Below are 22,643 nucleotides of genomic sequence, written 5' to 3'. Positions count from 1 at the left end.
GCAGCAGAAACTCAGAAGAGACTGAGATGTCCCCCTAAAGTCCTCTTCATATGTATCTTTCTGTCACTAAGCAAAAAGGAAACAAAAAGGTAAACCTCAAGCTTGAAAGATGAGTTAGGACATTAAATTGATTCCACTCTTCTTAAAATAGCATCTAAGATTGGCAATCATTTATAAATATAAATACAAGGCAAGCCCAGCGAAGTATATGTTGAATGAGTAAAAGAAGAAATGAAAGATAATCACTCAGCAGGTCTCCCTGCCCCCAGCTCTTGCTCTCAATGGATCCCACACTGCCACCAGTTATGCTCCTGAAACAGGGTACGTCATGTCACTGCCATCCTGTGAAACTCACTGACTCCTCTGCTTACAGAACACTCTGGCACACAGTCAAAGCCCTCCACACTTGGCCTTGCCCATCTCTTCCCTCCTCCCTCATCGCCTGTTAAATCCATCCCCACACCCCACTGCCAGACCCCTCACGACTCACAGGTGACCACAAGGCCAAGCCGAACAGCAGCTCTGTCATAAAAACCATGCCCCAGCTGAAGAGTCTCTTTACTTCCACTGCCTTCCCTCAAGGCTGTTGTTGTGCCTTTATCACAACACGTATCCGGCCTGCTGGGTAGCAAGGGTCTACATGTTTGCCTGTCTGTCTGTCTCTCTCACAAATTCCCTGAGGGCAGCCACGGTGTCTTATTCATCTGTTACGCTCAATTAGAAGGCTAAAAAAAACCCAAAAAAGGTCCAGTATATGAATACATTTCATAGCTTGGGAAGTGACTCATTACTCCAGAAGGAAGGCAACTGAAAGTTATCCAGGAGCCAGATGTAAACTCCAGGAGCACAGTGATTTTTGTGGTTTTCACATTTATATTACACACACCTAGGGCTGTGCCTGGCACAGGACAGACACTCAAATATGTGCTGAATGAATGATTCGAGTGGCCCAGGATGGTTTCATCGAGAACACCAGGAGGCAAGTTAAAACCGCTACGCGTTCAACTTAGAGCGTGCGCTGAGCCACGGCAGGGAGGAGGCTGAGAAGCTGACGTTCGTCACCCATACGAGACCCAGAGTCAAAACCAACACACCTCACCTCCCACAGCAGCCACCGACAGGGGAAAGGCCTGGAACACCACAGGCAAGACAGCTACCAGTAATCTTCATTGTCTCAGAGCTGGTGAAAGACTTGTTGGCTCTCAGGAAAAGAACAGGCGATGGAACACTCCAGAGAAAAAGACGAAAGGAAGCCTTCTGTAGACAGGATGGCATTGCTGCCTGTTCCCATTAGCCAAGTCAATCACACTACTGCTGAAACAAGCCCCTGCACACGTCCACACACACTGAAAGTCTCTCATATACACATACACCCCATACACACACACACACACACACACACACACACACACACAATCATTCCTTCAGGAGAGCTATTATTTTCATCAAATATATCCACCTCACAGTATGTGTAACCTGATAATAAAAATATGGGATCAGACACTTGGTTTCCCATTTACAGGGAAGAACAGCATGAAGTGCGCTTTTCGTTAGCTTTTCAAAAAAAAAAAAAAATTGAATCGCACTTATTTCATTCTATTTTTAGGCTAAGGAAAACTCTCCAACTAGTTCTAGGAATGGCAAAGAAAGTGGTAGTTTGAGGGATACAAAAAGAGGCCAGAATCGATTTTTTAAAAATAGTAACCTCAATTTAACTGAAAGGAATAAAATAACCTCAATCATTTTGAAACTTTTAAAACCAATCTCTATGGTGACTCATATACATATAAAATAACATGGGAGAAAATTTCAACTTAAAACCCAAACCTTTTAATCAATCTTGAATCTCACAATTTAGAGTACAATACAGTTAAATGAATACCTTATCTCTCTAAATGGGTTTGCAGAAGTGTGCGTTATAATCTAATTGTCCTAATGTAACTACAAATAACTAGGGAAGGGAGGGTGGCAGAACAGAGACTGTACTGCATTACCCTCCAACATTCAGCATTTTCCACAAAAGCCCCATCTCAAAACTCTAGCTGTCCTCATCTCATTTAAGCTCTATAAAGGTGTTCCTTTTTTTAAATAAAAATAAGAAGAGATTATGATCTTATTCAATCAAAACTGAGACTCTCTCAACATTACACAAGAAAGGGGAGGATTCTACCAATGAATAAGGAAATATAAGCTCACTTTAAGAGGTAAATTAACTGTCTCTGTGCTGTTCGTAACCATGTGGAAAACCACCTCCCTTTGCCCCCTAAGAGACACCTTTGTCCTTAGAGAGGAAATGGACCTGCAGAGAGGAAACGGAAATGCAGCTGGGGGCTGTCTTCTCCCTAGCAGGACTGGGATTAGGGATTCTTAATCCCTGGGCGGGGCAGAGCCACAAGGAGGCCCTGGATTTTGGGAGAAGAAAACACATCTGAGTGCTCTAATCAGTGGCTGGGATCTAGCTTCAAACGTAACAGCTTTAGAAACAGATTGTGTGATTATGATCATAATTATACACGCTAAACAGACGTTTTGACCTTGGTGGCATCGGAGGAAGCCCCTGGCTTCACAGCAGCCCTCCTCAAAGGTGTGCGCGCTACTCTGTTCTTAGTTACGCCTGGAGGCTGACACCCCAAGCGGCAGGTTGGGAAAACCCCACTCTTAGGAACAGCTTCCTCTTGACCTGACTAGGTCATAGGCCAGGACTGAGGATTTGGTTACGACCCACCACCCTGTATCCTAATTCAAAGTAATTCCTCAGACACAGGACCACCATAATGAACTCTATATCCACGACCACATCTAGTGCTGTAAATGACCTGATACTAGCACTCAATAAACTACTGAATGAGTGGAGGAGTGGAATTAAAAGTACATATAAAATGCACATATCTAACATACATTACAATTGTATTATAAAAACACAAGTTACACAGGGTCACCAGTTAATAGTTGTTTTAGTACCAAATTTCACTGGGGGAGATAATGATTGAACACAGCCCCCCACCAAACATACACACGTGGACAATGTATTATGCAAAACATGTGCTCAATTAACAAAACAACAGCTCTAAACCTACTATTATACCCTAAAATTGGTCACTTAGAAGCTTTATTTCTTCTGATAGCTCAATAGTGACTCTCTTTAGAAAATCCTAACAGCTATAATCAAATACTGACTGTGATGGTGAGATATAGTCATAGGGTCCAGATAGATCACTGCTCTGCATAGCCACACAGCTTGTGCACTGCACAAAGTAACGAGAAGAAAAATAATTTGTCCGAGTCTCAATAGTTCCCCAAAGTAACCAACAGATCTAATATTCAAATTCAGGTCATTGTATCTCAACTTCAGAGCAAGTTAAGTATCGATGTAACTTCATTTTAATAGGAGACAATACCCTAATCCAGTAGTTCTTAAACTTGTTCAGGTTCTAAATCCATTTAAATGTCTGATGAAAGCCATGAATCGTGTCTACAGAAAAAACTACATATACACAAAATATGTCACCTATAATTTTAAGAAATTCATGGTTAGCTTGAATTCCATCCATGGACCTCTCCTGAAAAACCTTTGCCTGAAGTGAAAATAATTCATCACAAACAGAAGAATTTCAGACATCAATACCAAGTCTAAGCAGTTAAACAGTCAATTGGAAAAACATTTCATTTGTACTCAAATCCTAACACAGAGGCAGCCATTTATTTCCATTATGAAGTTAACTAACACGTCCAATTTCCGTGTTGTGTCATTGCTCCGTAAAGGTGTAACCTACTTCTGGGTTCAATTTCCTTCTTGCTAAAATCCAACTTTTAGTAATTCTTTCAGTTAAAGTCTGAAGGTAAAAAATTCTGCTAGTCTTTGTATGTCCAAAAAGGTCTTTATTTCAGCATCCTATTTTGATGATAGGTGTAGGATCTACTGCTGCTGCTAAGAAATGTGCTGTCAATCGGACAGTCATTCCTCTGTAGGTAATCTGTCTTTTCTCTCAGCTTTTAAGATTTTCTCTTTATTTTGGATATACTGCCATTATACCACACATTCCAGTTGTAGATTTGTTTTATTTACCCTCCTTGAGATTTGCTGGGCTTTTTCAATCTGCAGTCTCATGTCTTTGGAGAACTCTGAAAAATCTTCAGCCATTAATTTTTTGTCCTGTGGAGCTCTAGATATGCAGCACTTGCATATTTCCTGACACAGAATGGGGGCTCATTGCATGTTTATAGAAAAAAACTAAAAAAAAAAAAAAGTTAAAATAAAATCAATATTGCTACAAATTACTTATAAGGGATAGTGATGGTGGAAAGGTAATTTTGGAGCAAAACTAAGATTAAGACATTATTGTGCATTATATGTCAATTATATCTCAACAAAGCTGAAAAACAAAAGATATTATTGTGGATTTCAGTTACGCAAACTATATGCAGATATTAACACCAACACACAGCATTCTTTCCTGTCATGCCAGCACAATAAATTGATCCTCATTCCTTTAAGAGGCTATTTGCAAGGTTGAGCTAAGTTGTTATGCAAAACGTTCCTGCTCTCAAGTGCCACTGTTCAAGAAGCAAAAACTAAAGCTATGAGTGAAAGTTGTGACAAGCTATAAAGGTCCTCCTCTCTTAAATGGCAAATTCTCTCCACAGTTGAAGAGGCTGCCCTCTCAGGCATAGCTCAGAAAGCAGAAAATGTATTACTCTAAGATATAATCTCACCGTGTATATAGAGCAAATGACCTCATTAAGGATGTAACTTGATGGAGACACAGTGTTGGACAAGGAAAGAGAACAAGGTAAGGTAAGAGGCAGTCAGCTAGAAGTGGCCTATTGTACCGTATGTTTCATAATTTCCTCCTGTAAACGTAGGTAGGGACTGAGTTGATGAGAAAGTTCTGGGGTTTGGGGATCTTAATAAATGGTCCCAGACTGGCATTACAGCGACAAGATATGACGAGAATTTTTCAGGTTTTTTAACATTAATACCACTAGGAAAGATGTTGATAGGACTGCTTCTTCCCAAGATAAACTGTTCTTAAACTGTCTGGTTTCTGTCCTGGATGCTTTTTCAACCACTATACCAGCATACTTTGGCAATGGCAATTTGGGAGGGCAATTTGGTTCTCTCTCTTTACCATTACTCCCTGGTGCCCCCCTCCTGCCATCTTTGGCAGCAGAAGTGAAAACTAGCCACCTTCCAACATGACAGCCCCCCAAAAGTAGCTATATTGGCAATGCAATCCCTACTATCCATGTTGGTTTATTAAACATGGCACCACACTCAGACACAAGACTGGGAGCTGACCACTGACCTTTAGTTGAGTCCCAGACAAACACTATCTAGACAAAGTCAGAGTATTGCAAAGATAGGAGAAGTCTCTTTTACAAAAGAGCTTCAAAGATCATAGATGATGACTGGCAATTCCTTGGCTCTCAATTCCACGTCCCTCAGCCTGGCAGCAAGATAACTCCATGAGCTGGTTCAAGGAAGTAGCATTCATTCATTTATTCATCAAATATTTACTGTCTACTACGTAAACATGACTACTACATGTCTACTATGTAAACAAGACAAACATGGTCGCTGCCGCATGGAGCTTACAGTCTAGTGGGGGAAACACACACACACTGCAAATTGTGATAAGTGTAAGAAAGTGAGGCTACTTTCCCCCTAGAGTGGTCTAGGATGGCTCCTTAAATAGCATTTAAAGTGGTACCCACAGGATTTAGAGCCAGCATGCCCAGAGGTGAGGATGGGAGCTTTTGGCAGGGAAGAGCATATATGTATGAGCTGTGAGGCAGGGAAGAACTTGGTGTTTCAAAAATATCAAGATGTTTATTAGTTGGCTGAGCATAGTAGGCAAGGGCTAAGAACACAGGGTTTGGCATGAGATGAATTTGGAAAAGTTAGATCCTATAGGCCTTATGTGCCATGGGAAGAAATCGGGTTGTTGTCTAAGTCCACTGGGAAGCCATTGGAGAATTTTAAACAGGAGAATATTTAAGAGTAATCTATTTTGTCTGCTGGGAGAACAGACTCTAAAGAGGCAAGAATGGCCAGTGTAAGCATAAGATCAGTAAGGAGGCTAAGGTGGTCCAGGTGAAAAATGACAGCAGCCTGAAAGAGGATGCTGGCAGTTGAGGTGGAGAGAAGTAGATGGTTTGAGGTCTATTTTGGCGGCAGAGATTAAAGGACTTGCTCATGGATTCAGTGTGGGGAGTGAGGGAATGGAGAAATCTAGGCTTCTGGCTTGTGCAACAAGATGGACGATGGAATCATTTACTGAGATGGGGAAGATTGGACGATGGAATCATTTACTGAGATGGGGAAGATTGGGCGATGGAATCATTTACTGAGATGGGGAAGATTGGGAAAAGAAAAGGTCAGGGTGAGGGAGAATCCAAGAGCTCAGCTTTGATGTGTTTACTCTGAGATGCCTGCAAGACAATTAAATAGAGATATCTATTACAGCATTCAGCAGGTGGCTGGATACCAAGGTGGAAATTGAGAGGAAGAATGATTCAAAATGTTGCTCCCATATTTCATTTTATTTGACTCCTAGAATATATGTACACAATACGACTATAGTATCTTTATATATAACATATAACATTATATACCCACAATATTCATATACATATCTAAAAATAAGACTTAAAGGAAATACACAAAAAACAGTAACAGATAATACAGGGGGTAACATCCTCCTATTTTCCAAACTTCTTATAATAGTGTTTTAGTAATTTCATTACTTTTTAAAAAATATAAAAGGAACAGAAACTGAGCAAGGCTCTCATTTAAAGAACAGTATTTCTCTCATCAATGTGGTGGATAAATCTAAATATTTTTGTTGTTGTTGGGGTAAATCGTTAAGACTGCTTCCCCCATTTGGCACACGCGAGTGGTTTTAAATAGCACTCCAGATGAAAATCATAATCACTAGCTTTGTAGTATTGCTGTTTCTTTAGAATCTGTGTTGTTATTCAAATCTCTTTCAAAACAAAATGAAAGGTTGTGCCAAATTAAATGAAAGCAACAGGTAAGTGAAATTACATACCAAATAAATGAACAATAGTCTCCCCACACACACTTAATTGGGCCACAGATGTTACAGAGTCAGTGCAATTCTCTAAGTGAGGCCTGTGTTCTTTTCCTTATCAGATACTTCATGTAACTAGACACGTCCTCGAGTTCCCTTTCCAATATCTTGCATAGTCACTCTTGAGTAGATTCCATTGGCCAAAAGTCTCTCCGTCTGCTCTGCACCACCCCATGCCCACCCCAGCCCCTGGGATGACCTAGGAAAGTGGTTAAGAGCACGGGGACTAGAGTTCGACTGCTCAGGACTGAATCCTGGGTCTGACACCTCCAGAATCAATGCGAACCTTCACTGGCTCTCCCCACTGCCACGGCCCTAGCTCAGGCCTCTCCCTGGCTTAGTCAACCTTGCAAGCCTGATTCCAATCCATAAGCCCCTTGGTAGCTCCCCAATGTTTCTAGAATAAAATGCAAGCAAGGCTTGTTACATCCTTCATGTACCTGTCTGCCTCTTAGCCTTCTCTCTCTTCTTCCAGCCCCCCAGCCCTACCCCATTACAACCTTGAGCCACTTACAAAAGCCATGCTTCCACCCTTCCTGACTTTGTATGCACTATTCTCTTTGCCCTCCACTCCACCCAGCTGAGCCCTAGCAAAACAGCCTTCCTGGTCACACTTGGCCAGTGTCTTCCCTTAGGACAGGGTAGAGGCTGCTTCCTGGCCCCTCAGTATCCTCCGAGTTCTAGCATTCAGGACTTCCCTTCTCTGTTGACTGGTCTGCCATTAGCCTGCTGCTTAATCCAGTGGCCCTCAACACTATCACACCCAATGCCCCCTTATAACCCACATATATTATAATGCTCCCTCTATTTACTTGAAATGGAATTTATAAACAACATACCTACACACAAACTTTTAAAAACACAGACACACACACACACATAATCACAACTCAACATAATGCCTTAGCTGAAAAAATAAAAATAGAGTAACAAAATAATATGAATTAATAAATGCTCAGGCACAACACTGCCAGAAGACATACACGCACCTATGGATCGAATCCACATGAAGGCAGGAATAAAAAATGCAGGCAGATACAGACGGGCTTTTTGTGACTCAAACACCATAGGCAGGGCTCCATTGGTGACACGGTTTTATGTGAGAGTAAATAACTTTTGACTCCAAATAAAGCAAAATACAATCTTCCCTTAAGTTACATTTAAAATTTTCCTGGAAAAAGTCTTTGTATATTAAATCCATGCCAAAAAATAATATCTGTGTTACACAATTCGGTTTTAGGCTCAGATAATCATAAACAGCTTTTGTAGCTACATAAATGCCCTTTCAACAGATTTGGGTGTGTGTGTGCAGGACCATTCTTGTTGTAGGGCACTGTCCTGCATGGTACAGGGCAGCTAGCACCTCTGGCCCCTGCACTCCAAATGCCAGTAGCATCCTCGCTAATCACTATAACTAAAAACAACTCTGCGAATTTCCAAAATCCTTCCTGGGGACCAAGCCACCAATCCCAATGGAAAACCACTGGCTTAGCACACAGCAAACGCTTATTCAATGTTTGCTGAATTGATGACCTTTAATCACTAGGCCTCAAAAATATCTCTTTTCAAAGTACTTCTCATCTGACTACACTATGCACAAATTCCACGGATTCCAAGTAAATCTATAACATATTGAACTGATATGCAAGAAAACTTCCCACCACAACTGAAATGCACATGGGAAGTTAGAATATTTGAAAAAGGCCATGATCACTTCCACATTGCACTGTGGAAGAATAAATGCAACTTGGCACGTGAAAAATGCTCTGCCATATGCTATTACTATAGACAAAGATATTTCTGGATACCCCACATGAATGATTATTTGCACATCACCTCTAGAAAGTAAATATAAAATGAAAGAGAAGTTGGATTGTTTATAGTCTGATTTTAACATGTGCTACTGTTATAAAGCAAATAGATGTTCCTGTGAACTTAGCCTTTTGGAGGTATTTTCAGAAGTAGTGTCATAACTGGAAATCCCATGGCCCTGTGGCAGCGGGCTCTCTGAGGTTGCAGAGGTTGAAGAAAGGATGATAGGGAACGGTCTCAACTGTGAGCTGTGGAAATGATTTCTACACTTCCTTATACACCGCAACATGAATGAATGGGCTGCCCTTGCCAGGTGCCCTTGATCCACTGGTTCTCAACCCTGGCTGTACATTAGAATCTCTTAAAGAGGTTTTAGAAGTTACAGCTCCTTGGACTCCACTCAGCAAATTCAGCAAAATTGCTCTGGAGTGGGACCCTGACATTGTTCTCGTTTGTTGGGTTATTCTTTGGTTTTGTTGGTTTTAATTCTCCAGGTGATTTTAATGTGTTGAGGTCAAGGACCGTTGATTTTAAGCCAAAGTTCAAATTCTAATGGTGAGATTTCAGCTGCCGTATTAGGCCAATAGGAAAAACATTTTGAGTGTAGGCAAGACTCTTTACCCTACAAATTACTCCATAGAAGTGACATCTGTTTCCCTTCTTGGTAAGTTGGTCTTAATATATTCTACTGTAATGCTGCAAGAGAGTAACTATAGCTTTGAAAATTCATGCAACAAAACATATGAACGTACTTCAAAAGATTTACAAGTTCTTTGGACTTATAAAAACCTGATAATTCAGCTAGTGTACTCATACATCCAAGAAAGTCATATACACATGGCCAAAGATGACAGTAAAGAGTTAAGGAAATCCTTGAATCCTTAGATCCAACACAAGGACTGGAAAATAAAACTGGATCATAAAGTTAGCCTATAATTTCAAAGAAAGTAAATTCTATTTGTGGTTAAATCTGGTCTGAATCAAAATTCTGATTATGAATGCCCCATCTACTATTATGACTCAGAGACCTGGGCGTGCCATTGACATCACATACTGCTTTTGTAGGAGCTTTATTGGTATGCCTGTAAGGCACAGTGAACACAGTCAATGTTCAACAAGAGCACAGAACCACCAGCTACACAGCTCTGAAAACTGCCCATTGGAGTGGAATCTGTTTAAGCAATGCAACCTGCTAGGCTGAACACCTGCAGACAAAAATAACCCATATGGGCTCATCTCAGAGCAGTGTCAGAGTCAAAGAAACACAGTCTCATTTCCAGTGGAGGCTGAAGGATGGCAGACAGTCCCTCTTCTCCCTTCTTGGCAGGTACAGCACAGGCACGGGACCTATACTTTGCCAATGAGATCCACCTGGTGTCTAACCTTGAGAATCTCGTGATGGGAGTCCAGTGAAGAGTGGCCAGTGGCAAGAATTGTCCATCCAGTTCTCACAGGTTTTTCCAGCCCAGAACTTCAGTATTCTCAACAATTCTAGAAGCTACCTGATATCCTTCCAATAAGTCCTTTTATGGTTAAGTTTGCCAGCGTTGATTTCTACTGTTTTCAACCAAGAATCCTGACTGGTAAGGTACAGGCACATATAGAGATGCTGCGAGGACTAGTGGCTCTATTTTCTCTAGAATTACTAGCCTTTAGATAATGTAAGACAGGAGCAGTTGGTCAACTCAGTCACTGGCCATGTGGAGAGAGGTTTCCTGAAAACGAAGCTGTAGTGGACAGATTCTATGATGAGCCCCAGTGATTCCAGATTCCTGGTATTCATACTCTTCCTAGTCCTTTTTCCCTGAGCATGGGTGGGACCTGTGACTTGCTTCTAACCAAGAGAATAAAGCATGCCACTTTCATGATTACGTTACGTAAGATTGTAATCTCCTCCTTGCTAGTAGACTTTTCTTTGCTGGCTTTGATGAAGGAAGCTGCCATATTGTGAGCTGCCCTATGGATATACTCAAGTGGCAAGGAACTGAGAATGGCCTCTGGCTGACAGCAAGGCTCTTAGTCCAACAACCCACAGGAACTGAGTTCTTTCAAAAACCACATAAGCTTGGAAGCAGATCCTTCCCCAGCCAAGCCTTCAGATGAGACCTCAGTGCTGACTGACATCTTTGTTGTAGTCTTGTGAGAAAGCCAAAAACCAAAGACCCAGATAAGCCATGCCCAGCCTCCTGACCCAAAAACATCATGAGATAATAAATGTGTGTTGTTTTAAGCCATTACATTTGATATAATTTGTTACACAGCAATAGACTAATACAGAACCCAACATGGGAAAAAAAAACAGAGCCAGCAGAAAGAGACAGAATTCTAATGCTGTTGCTTAAGCCCCTGAATCCCACCACATCTGAAGTCTCTGAAACCCTGAAATGCACCACTGGAAATTTTAATTACATAAGACAATAGAATAACCATTAAAGTAACGTTAAATTGTAACCAAAAGAATCTTGATGAAACTATCCAAAGATGACAGAGGCAACGTAGAACCAACAGATCTCAAAGTCTCAAAGAGAATTCTGCTATACACTATTTCAGTTCCAGTGTGGGCTAAAACTCCAGGTGGAATGGAGGACTTGATGATTCTAATAAGAATCACAAAGAATGTCACCATACTGAAGAAATATTAACCCAGATGTTCAAGTCACTGAATTCCCAGAACCTACATCCTTGTATTAGAAACAACTCCATTCCGCATGTGTGGGAGAGGATAAAAATAATATTCCAAGAATTAAAAGAGAAAATACATATAAAAGCATTCCATACAATGCCTGACACATTTTAGGTGTTAAACAAAATGAGAGTCAAAATCCAAACATCTCACTTCTTATTAACTGCTTCTTATTAACTGCTTATTAACTTCTTAACACTACTTTTAAGTACTCATTTAGTATCTCTATTAAAGAGCTCTTTGAAATCCAGACACATTATTCGGTAAGTTGTTAGCAAATACTTCCAAGGGGATTGCAGGATTTACGTAGTTCTGAAAGACTCTGATATGCTCTGACTGGCTTGAGATTCACCAGCTATTCCTCCTGCACCCACAGAAGACAACTCAGGGGCACTGAAGTGGCTGTAATTCTCCCAAGGAGCCAGACACTGATTTTGGGACTTTCTCAACAAGTCCATGAGACAGACACTATTATTGGTCCCATTTTACAGATAAGGAACTGAAACTTAGAGAAGTAAAACCAAGGTCCAGCATTCCAAAGTAGAGAGCTAGGAGAAAGCAGGAGTGGGACTCAATAACTGTGTGTTAAAAAGAGAATTCAGTAATGAATCCGTCCCCAGCACTCCCTCACTGATGGATACACCTTCTGCCTGCCTTTGCTCAGCCTCCCTGCATCTGGGAAAGTACGATTAGGATGCACAATCTGCAATGAGGAACATGAGAAGGAGACTCCAAAAGTATGACTACGAGCCATACAACTGTTCATGTAAAACAAGGCTGACAATAATGGATCATGTTGGACCCACAAAATACTTCCAAAACTTTCATAACCTATTCTGATTTCTAATTTGCATTCCTCAACAAACTTTTTCAAAACACAATATGTGCCTTCTTCAGACCTACTAACAGATTTCACCAGGTGATTTTAATTTCCTCTACTATTTTCTCAGATCTTTTGCTCCCCCTTTCCCACCCAGTCTTCTTTTTACTGTTGATTCTGAGCTGAACCTTAAGAAAACTCAATTGAAACTAACATGTAAAACTCCATGAAATCCAGACCAAAAGGGGACCTCGAGCCATCATTAAAAATGAAGACCTCTGAGGAGGATCTTAGAATACAGAGCAATGAAGAACACCTTTCTTACTAGTTGGGCAGTCCACCTCCACCTAGATGGGGAACCACAGCTCTGATGAGTCTTTTTGGATTGAATACACAGAACGAGTCAGTCCTTCAGCATTTGAAATACCATTACAAACAATGTATGTTAAACAGTGTATAATCAGCATGCTCAAGACACTGGATAGCAATCATATGCAGTGTACTCACAAAGACACTGGAGAATTTATGAATTTTAAATAAACTTTTACCATTTCTTAGGGGAAATCTTTAAAATTACTGCTACAATGTAAAAAGTTTTAAACTTAATGTTCCAAGACAGGTGTTTTCAACCTTCTGTGTCTGTCTAACTACAACCCTCTCCAATCACTGCGGCTTCAGTCATTTCCCAATCGCTGCAAACACATCTTAAATTTTTTGCCATGAAAGTCATTTCATTCCTAACTTTGCAATTCTCAGATTAGAGATTTGATAACTCTAGAACATGACTAATACCACTATTATTAGTGTAAAATACCTGACTGAGGAAAACAAAACCAAATAATGGTCATAATAATGATGATGATGAAGAAAAACATTTTTTTGCCTTCAGAGAAGCCACAATTCTTTATTGGCAAGAGGAAGAACAGTACACGGCACTATGTGTTCCATTTCAGCCTTTTCATGTAAACAAGGTTTCCTTTGTCACTCCTTAAAAAAAAGAACCTGGGGACAGGAAGATCAGGGATAAAGTCAGAGTCATGAGTAATGAGTCAATGAGAAATGTGGCTAAGACTCATAATAATCAATGATTCTTACTTTTTCACTCCCAATTAGACTCTTGAATTAGGGAGGGGACTTTTAACATTCTGCAACGCTGCTCACCAACTCAGTGGCTGGGTGGGCAAGCTCTGAGGAATTTAACACTTATTCTAAGTGACCTAACTTCCAGGTCTACTCTATCCTCCTTTTTCATTCAGCAGCACACAAGAGGGAAGAAAAGGGAAGGAGGCTGCCATGAGTCACTATCAAGTTAGATACACCAGACAAGGCTCCCTAGCAGAAACCTATTTCACCGTAAGTACACATGTAGTATCTACACTGAAATGACTTTAAGGTGATTCTCTAATGGGAAAATGCAAACAAACAAACAAAACATTAGTAACAGCGAATTTCCATCAACAATACATTGGTTATCAGTAAAAACATGGATCGGATAGAGTTCATTTTTAATTCACAGACTCTACTTGTATATTTGGTACAAAAGAACATTGCAAGTTTATAAAGTCATTTTTCTAGTGCCTGCATAGTACTGAATTATTCAAAACTCTTTTGAAAAACACACACACACCTGACAGTTTTTAAAATACTGTTTGACAACAGCATTTTCAACATCTATAAAAATATGTGCTAGAAAAGCAGGTTCTGTACTCACTGTCTTTCATTAGCAAGTCCTAAGGTATTTTTACCCACTGGTGCATCACACTTCACAAAATCACTTGAGAAAAACAGGAGGAACTATGACCCTTTGTTCAGAGTTCAAATTACTTGGTATATATCCCACAGGGAATTTATACTACCCTCAAAGTAAAATTAACTGGTTCATCACAACCTAAACAATGTCAGTTACACTGGGAGATCCTCCCTCAAAAGTTAGAGGATCATAAGTCCTCGATAAACTGACACTATAATTGAGTGTTCTCTAGGTAAGAACTCATCAAATAAACTCTACAACTTTTTTATTTTTGCAGGCAAAGATTCGCCCTGAGCTAACATCTGTTGCCAATCTTCCTCTATTTTTTTTTTCCCCTTCCCAAAGCCCCAGTACATAGTTGTATATTCTAGTTGTAAGTCCTTCTAGTTCTTCTATGTGAGTGGCCACCACAGCATGGCTACTGACAGATGGGTGGTGTGGTTCTGCAGCCAGGAACCAAACCCCAGCTGCTGAAGCAGAGAGCGCCAAACTCGAACCACTAGGCCATCAGGGCTGGCTCTAACTCTACAACTTTTGATGCAATAGTGATGCAGCAGTTGGAATATACCAGAGAAACTCAAAGACATTTTAAAAATTATATATTAAATATTGTTTGGATCACGAAATCTCCGTAATGTTTTTTTAAAAAAGAAATGTCGTTTTAATATTAGTCCAAAACTTAAATAAAAACAAAAATGGTGGTCTCTTAAAACAGAAAAAGATATTCCCCCTCAAAATATACATCCTTCTGGAAGTTGATCTAACTTCCTCCATATCTATGCTCACGTCTCCTTTTGCATATCTACCGTTTCAAGTTTTCCTTCTAATTTTCTCAATTAAACCTGCCACAGGCTTGTCTACTTGATTTGTCTTTTCAAAGATATGGCTCTTCAATGACCAATTCTATAATTCCTTTCCTTTTTAGTTTTTTAAATTTTACTTTGATCAGTATCAATTCCATCTTCCTCCAATCTCTCTTATTTGTTCCTTTTCTAGCTTCTTAAATTGAGGGCTTAAGTTATTTACTTTTTAAACTTGCTATATTATAAAAAGCACTTAAGAGTTTGCCATAGCTCACAGGTTTGATATGGCATGTTCTCACTGCTCATTTCTGAAGTCTCTTTCTTTAATTTCCTCTTAATCAGGGAGTTATTTAAATTTCCAAGTGATTATGATTATTGGGGTTGTATTTTCCTTTGGCTCATATTTAGTGTTTTAAGTCTTTATTATTACTTTGTGATCAGAGAATATGGCCTATAAAATCTCTGTATTTTTAGCCTAGTCCATAGTCCCTGTTTATCTCGTGTAGTGATGTGTGGTCTCCATGTGGGATCAGGCAGGGCCCACAGAGGCCACACACTGCATGGCACTGAGGGGCATTGCAACCTTTCTAGCCCAGTTGTTGAGACACCTTTTCGAGTCTTTTGAATACTCAGTTTTCCCTTTTCTCGTTTGAATCCCAGACTTTGCCTTCTGGCTCTGTACTCAGATTTGGGGTCTGACTTCTTTCCTTACTGTTCACTCTAGACTTCTGGACTTGGATCAATAACTCAGCTATTTACACTTTGCCTTTTATCTTTAGTTGGGTCAGCTATCCCGAACTCTTGGCTTTATTCAACAAACATACATTTACTGAGTAACTATGATGTGCCATGCATTGTTTCAGACACTGGGGACAGACAGATGATATCCCTGCCCTCCCGGAACTTGGGAGTGACAAGTTACGATTTGTGAAAATATGAAAATATTCATGAAAATATGCTACTACATATTTATATTTTAATAACTTAATTTTTATCCTGTAAAGAACACATGCTCACTATAGAGAATTTGGCAAAAAGAATAAATAAATAAAAAAAGAAAGATAAATAATTCCATAACCTTAAGTTAACCATGAATACTATTTTTATGTGCTTCTCTCTAGGCCTTTTTGTGACTATTTTTACTTCCAGAAAAAAAATTGAAATCACATTATTTATAATACTTTGTACTCTACTTTCTACCCTTAAGGATTTTCCAATTCTATTAATCTCTGAAAATGCCATTTTAATAGCTGTATAATATTCTATTACATCATGATTTATTAAATCATTTATCTACTATTGGTCATTTAAGTGGTTTCCAATTTTCCAATACTTCATGACAATACATATGCTTATGTCAATCATTTTCTCTATTTCTGGTTATTTATAATTTGGGCAGGCTCTCAGAAAGATAATTATTGAATTAAAGAGTATAAACTTTTTATAGCTCTTGATACATATCATCAAATTACTTTTCAGAAAGTTTGTACCAATATACAGTCTCATTAGAAGTTCACGTAAACTACTATTTTACCAAACTTTCAACAATAGTGATAATTTTTTAATCTTGTTAGTTTAACGAGTAAAGATCTTACTATTTTAATTCTCCTTTTTTTTGGTTAACAATGCAGTTTCATGTTATACATTTATTAGCCACTGATTGTTTCTTCTTTTCTTGTAAATTGTCTATTGATGGACTTTTCTGATTTGCCTGTTGGTATTTTTCTTGTAGTTAGTATTGTTCATCACAAAGAAGTGACCCTCCTTTTCCTAATTTATTTCTTTTTTGCCCTTTGTTTTGATTTATAATGTATTTGGATCTGGAAAAAAGAATTGTTGCTTTTGCCTTCGTTTGAGATTATGTTCATTGTTTTTATGCTTAGAAATTTCCTCCCAACTCAAGAACTAAAAAATTTCCATCATATATTCTTAGATATTTTTCAGATGTTGTTTTTTAAATCTTCTAAACATAATCTCTAAGAAATTTGTTTTGGAGTATAGTGAGGTAGAGCTCTAACTTTAGTTTCTTTCCAGTAGTTAAAAAATTCTTCAAGTACTATTTGCTAAGTAACCTTATTTTCCCTACTGATTTTTGATGTTATCTTTCTTATGTTTGTGGCTTATTTTGTCCTAAGAAGATGTAGGGAAACAAAATGTCTTAGAATCAAAGAACTATAGCGATATAAATAATAGAAGAGACATATATTGCTAGAAATAAAACTTGTTATTTATTTGACCTGTGTGTTATAAACGACTAGACAATTAAAATGCTCTTCTCTTGAATTCAGAGGGGAACAATGTCCATTTAAAGAGAGATAAATTAGAATCAAATTATTGTCTCTCTCATATACACTAATGAGAAGCCAACTTTAAATGGAAGGAATGTTCATGCAGGCTGCAGCCTGTTCTCAGCTGGTTATCACAGAATAATTGATGTACTAATGATTTCAATTCATAGCACCAACTGTCTTCATTTCACATAATTTGAACCAAACCTGAATGTAAATGGAAAACAGTTCTCTTGCCTATTTAACTCCCATGACTTTTAACTAAAAACCACTTAATATTGCAGAAGAGGAAGGGGAAAATTAGCAAATATAAAGAACTTCCTATTTACAAACATTCCTCCTTATACTGAAATAGGAAGAGTTAAGTAAATACACCGGAAATCTCCAGAGATGTGATTTATCATCTTATTAGTTGAGAGCGAATATGTAATTCTATAACATTTATCCAATAGTGTCTCCTGAAAAAAAAATTCCCAACAGGTCAAAGTGCATATTATAAATACTCCAAAGGGAAATAAATGTGCTACACAGGACTATTTTTTTAATGAAAAATTGGTAGTAAAAAAAATCAAAATAATTGCTATATTTGGTAATTAACGTTTCAGATTAAAAAACACCCTTTTTCTATAAAACACATTTCACAGGGCTCTTCAGTTTAATAAGATGCACTTACTGGCATCACCTTTTAACCCAGGACATATGACTTTTCTTCAATTTTTAAAACATTTTATCTTTTTAAAATAGCCTCCAGTCACCATTACCTGAGACATGCATACAGTAAACTCAAGTCTTGCACCTGTCACCAAGTCACCAGAATTGATTGTTAACAAGTCTAGGCAGTTAAGCACAGATTAGGTAGGTGCTATCATCCACACACCCACAATTACATCACAGCATGATGGCCAATTAGTTTCAACCTGGGTAGTGAGCCTTATTCCACACAACTCTGTGTTCAACTGGACAAACAGCTGCTTCCTTATCTCTACCTACTGCTCTTTTCTGTTATCCTGAGCCAGCCAAGAGGGTAAAGCAGGCTCTAAACAAGGTCTGACTAATTTATAGACAGCAAGTGTCCTCCATGCTGGTGTGCTCTGGTTGGGATGGAAATTTCTCATATCCACCTCTGTGTATGACGTGTGCATTTTAATATGGAACCACAGTAAGAATGTCCAATTACAGAAGACAACAACTGTTCATACACAAATTAAAACTTGCTTAGAAATCATGCTAGTGGCTAAATACTGCTTCTGAATCACATGAGGGCAAATGACAGGAAGTTAATGCTTATACACACACACAATCAGGAATGATATTTTATAACTCATTAAAAATAAAAACAACAGACACAGCCAAGAAAAGCTGCAATGGACTGAATTTTGTCCCCATCCAAATTCATATGTTGAAGCCCTAACTGTCAACGTGATGGTTTTTGGAGATGGGGCCTTTGGGAGGTACTTAGGTTTATATGAGGTCATGAGGGTGGGGCCCTCCTGGTGGCATTAGTACCCTTAGAAAAAGAGACATCAGAGAGTAAGCTTGTCTCTCTCTTCTTCTCTCTCCCTCCTATGTGAAGATATAATGAGAAGGTAGCCCCGTCCACAAGCCAGGATGAGAGTCCTCACCAGAAACTGACCATGCTGGCACCTTGGTCTTGGACTTCTAGCCTCTAGAACTGTGAGGAAAATAAATTCCTGTTGTTTAAGCCACACAGTTTATCGTAATCTGTTAGGTCAGCCCAAGGTGACTAAGACAGGAGTCTAAGCAGATACGAAGAATAAATGTTACGTGGTATCTGGATAAGATTCTGGAACAGAAAAAGGACATTAGGTAAAAACTAGGGAAATATGCATAAAGTATGGACTTTAGTTAACAACAATGTGTCAATATTGGCTCATTAATTGTAATAAAGGTACCACACTAATGTTAAGATGTCAAAATTAGGTGAAACCGGGTATGAGTTATATGGGAGCGTTCTGTACATCTTCACAATTTTTGTGCAAATCTAAAACCATTCTAAAAAATAAAATTTATTTAAAATACATAAATAAATAAAACCTATCTTTGAGCTCCCCTCAAAACAACCCATCATATCATTTCTTTATTTTTAGTGTAAAAAGACTTTCTGTTCTTAGCTATTGTTTAGAATAAATCTTTGTCAATTAACACCAGCAAAAGAGAAATTCTCCATAAGCACTGTCAGGGTTATTATCTATAGAACCCATATTGACTGTATATGGAAGTCTCTTAGTATATGTAATCTAAGAAGAAGAACCACTAGGTCTTTAATATCACCACTCATTAACACTGAACAATTACAGCTTCTTGAAAATACGTAGATGACACAAAGGAACAAATCACAGACAAGGAAATACCAACTTACTAAAAAGGAAATGAAAAGTTGTCCTATTTCACTAATAAAATAATTGTGAATAATAGCAATGGCTAATGTTTGTTACATATCAAATTTCCAAAAAACTTAAGAGAATCTTCAGGCTGGCCAGGAAGTGGGGAAGCAGGCACTTGCACATGCTGTTGGTGGACTATAAACCAGAACAAACTTGCAGAAGGCAAGCTGGTAGTATGTATGAAGAGCCACGAAAATAGCTCAAACCCTTAACTCACGTTTCTATTTCTGGGAATCTACTCCATCGACATAGTCAGACCTGGGAGCCAAGACTTGCAAATAATGCTCTGATAGACATCCTCACTTGTAATTTGAATATTTAGGTAGTAAAATTAGTATGTAAAATTAGTGAATGAGAAAATAAATTAAAGAACCACCACAGGAATCATCGTGCAGCCATTAAAACTAAGGCTTTTGAAGAACTGTGCTCATAACGAGTTAAATGACCAAGTAGAAAATACAATTGTGTATGAGGGTACGCGTGTGTGACAGCAGAATGCTAATAGTTTTCTCTGGGTAGGAAACTATGGGTAATTTGTTTTGTTCATCATACATTTATATATTTTCAAATTTTCTACAATGAACACGTTCTTTCAATTAGGAGCTGAGCAATTAGGTTACACTTCCATTTAGCTACTGCTTTCTTTTCAGTTTAATTGTTATTTAACCATTTTTTAAAAGAAATTGTTATACTAAATCTCTTAGAAAAGAATAACAAGAAAACTCAGTAGTCAGATAAAACTGTCTTTTCTGTTCTCAATGTGCCTCCTATTCAGCTGGAAGTTCTTCCTACAGTGGTCAGGGATGGGCCTGATGCCTTAGTCCAGCTGTCCAGGATAGGGCTGGGTCTTCTCTCTTTCCACAAGCTTGGACTCCAAAGCCAGAGAGGTGATTTATACATTCCCTTTTCCCCAAAGAGTCCCAATTCTAGTGGGGGGGGAAGTTCCCTGCCTCAAAATTTCTCCTTCTCATCTCACAAAATCTAACTCAAGGGAAATCTTTGATTTGGTTAAGTATTGCTCTCACCTTGAGTTCTGTTCAACTGTAAACCCTCCTGGGAGACAGAAAAATTAACTAACTCTTTTATATGACTCATATCACTTTCCTCTATGGGATCCTATAAAAAGGGGAGGGAGGAAATGTATAAATGAACACCCAAGAAACGCAGAAGAAAAATTTTCCCTACTTCACAAAATCTCCTCAGGACAGTCCTGGAATGTTGATTCAAACTGAACTCTCTAACAGGCTGCAAAAACATGTTTTCATGAAATAAAACAGAGGGTGAATATCAATTCTATATACATTTGTCATCCAAGCTTATCAGAAAAATGCAACGGTCCAAGTAGACACAAAGACAAAAAGATATGATTGTGCAATATAAACAGAAAACCAAAGCTTCAGAAAATGCTCATCTTGGATAATAAACAAACTTCTGTACACACACACACACACACACACACATACACACACACATACACACACCAAACAACTTTGCAACATCACGTTATACCTACTAAATATGTTTTTTTTAAAATAATGAAACCCAATGCAAGCCATTTATGCTAAAACTGCTAAAAATTACATAAGGAATTGGCGTAACTTCTTGAAAAACAACTTAACTCATCCTTGAAAAACATGAATCCCAGACAGCAGCCCTCTCTCCTTTCAATGAGCTGCCACGACATTGCCCCAACGCTGAAAAGACCATGGTTCCTCCCTAGTTCTCATCCCTCAGGCCATTTTTGTTAAAGGAACTTCCTCTCCCAACCACGGTTAATTTGGGTACCACTGGATTTACCTATTTGTCACTTGCTTATTTATACAAACCCCCAATGTATACGTTAACCCTATTCCATTTGGGTTTTATTTTCTACTAAACTGTTGGAAATACTTCTACGTTTAAAAAGTTTAGAAAGGAATGTTATACTTTCATTTGGGAAACACCTTACTTTCTCCTTTGCTCTAGATAACCCCTTCTTGAATTTTCAAAGGATTTTATTAATAACGTTACTTATAACTGAACAACTGTTATTAGCATTTCTGGTTTAGGTGAAGTCTAAATCTGTTAGCACGCATTTCCGTATACAGACAGCTATCTTGAGAGCTGGCACAGTCTTTAGTAAGCCTCAGGAAAAAATATTTTGGAACTCTGGTGGTGACCCACTCAACTGATTGCAGGACCTTTTTAAGGGTTAGAACTCACAGTTGAAAACCATTGCTTTGAAGCCCTGTTACCTGATGGGTGATGTTGTTATGACTCACAGTGCCACAGCATCTCAGCACAGACCCGTCCCCAAGCCTCTAGCCTTTGCTCTCTTCTACTTTCACTCCACTCTCTCCCCCATTCCCCGAACACTATTCTTTGTACTCTTTGCTTTTCCTTCTACTTTTCCCCTTTTCTTTCCATTCAACTCATTGTTGCCATTACAGCTTCTACAGAACAAATATCCCCACATGTAGTGGCATAAAACAACAAGCGTTTTCTTTGACTCACAGATTCTGTTGAGTCAAGAATTCAGAAAGAGCACAGGGGGGTGGCCGGTCTCTGCTCCACAATGTCGAGGCTGGGCTGACTCACGGCTGCATCTAAAGGCCATTCACTCACATGTCACATGCCACGTCCTCAGAGCATGGTGAATCAGGGAAGTTGGACTTCTCACACGGGCTCCAGGGGCAAGTGTTTCAGCTCACAAAGCAAGAAACTTCTTGCCTCAGAAGTCATGTGGCACTTCTGCTGCTGTCTACTGATTACAGCAAGTCATAAATCCACCCAATTCAGGATGAGGGGAATTGGACCCCACCTGTTAATGAAGTGGCAAGAACATGTGGGACAGGAAATGGTGTGACAGTCATCTTCTAAACTGTTATTCCCCAACCTTGTTCCTAATTCCTGAGGCAAAGACCCAACAGTCTACTCTGTTGCTAGACCCATATGGGTGACAACTGGCACTTCAAACATGCGTCCAAGCTGCTCTCACTGTCCTCTTCT

General features: G+C 38.9%; 1 protein-coding gene across 4 annotated transcripts in view; it reads right to left on the bottom strand.

Moving 5' to 3' along the window:
- Positions 1-22,643, bottom strand: part of RHBDD1 (rhomboid domain containing 1) — a 120,421-nt gene that overhangs the window by 65,299 nt on the left and 32,479 nt on the right. The gene's annotated exons all lie outside the window — the stretch shown is intronic.

Source organism: Diceros bicornis, chromosome 37, assembly GCF_020826845.1.
Source record: "Diceros bicornis minor isolate mBicDic1 chromosome 37, mDicBic1.mat.cur, whole genome shotgun sequence".
In the NCBI taxonomy this organism is placed as follows: domain Eukaryota; kingdom Metazoa; phylum Chordata; class Mammalia; order Perissodactyla; family Rhinocerotidae; genus Diceros; species Diceros bicornis.
Note: the sequence above shows the minus strand (reverse complement) of the source record. Positions and strands in the feature narration are given on the sequence as shown.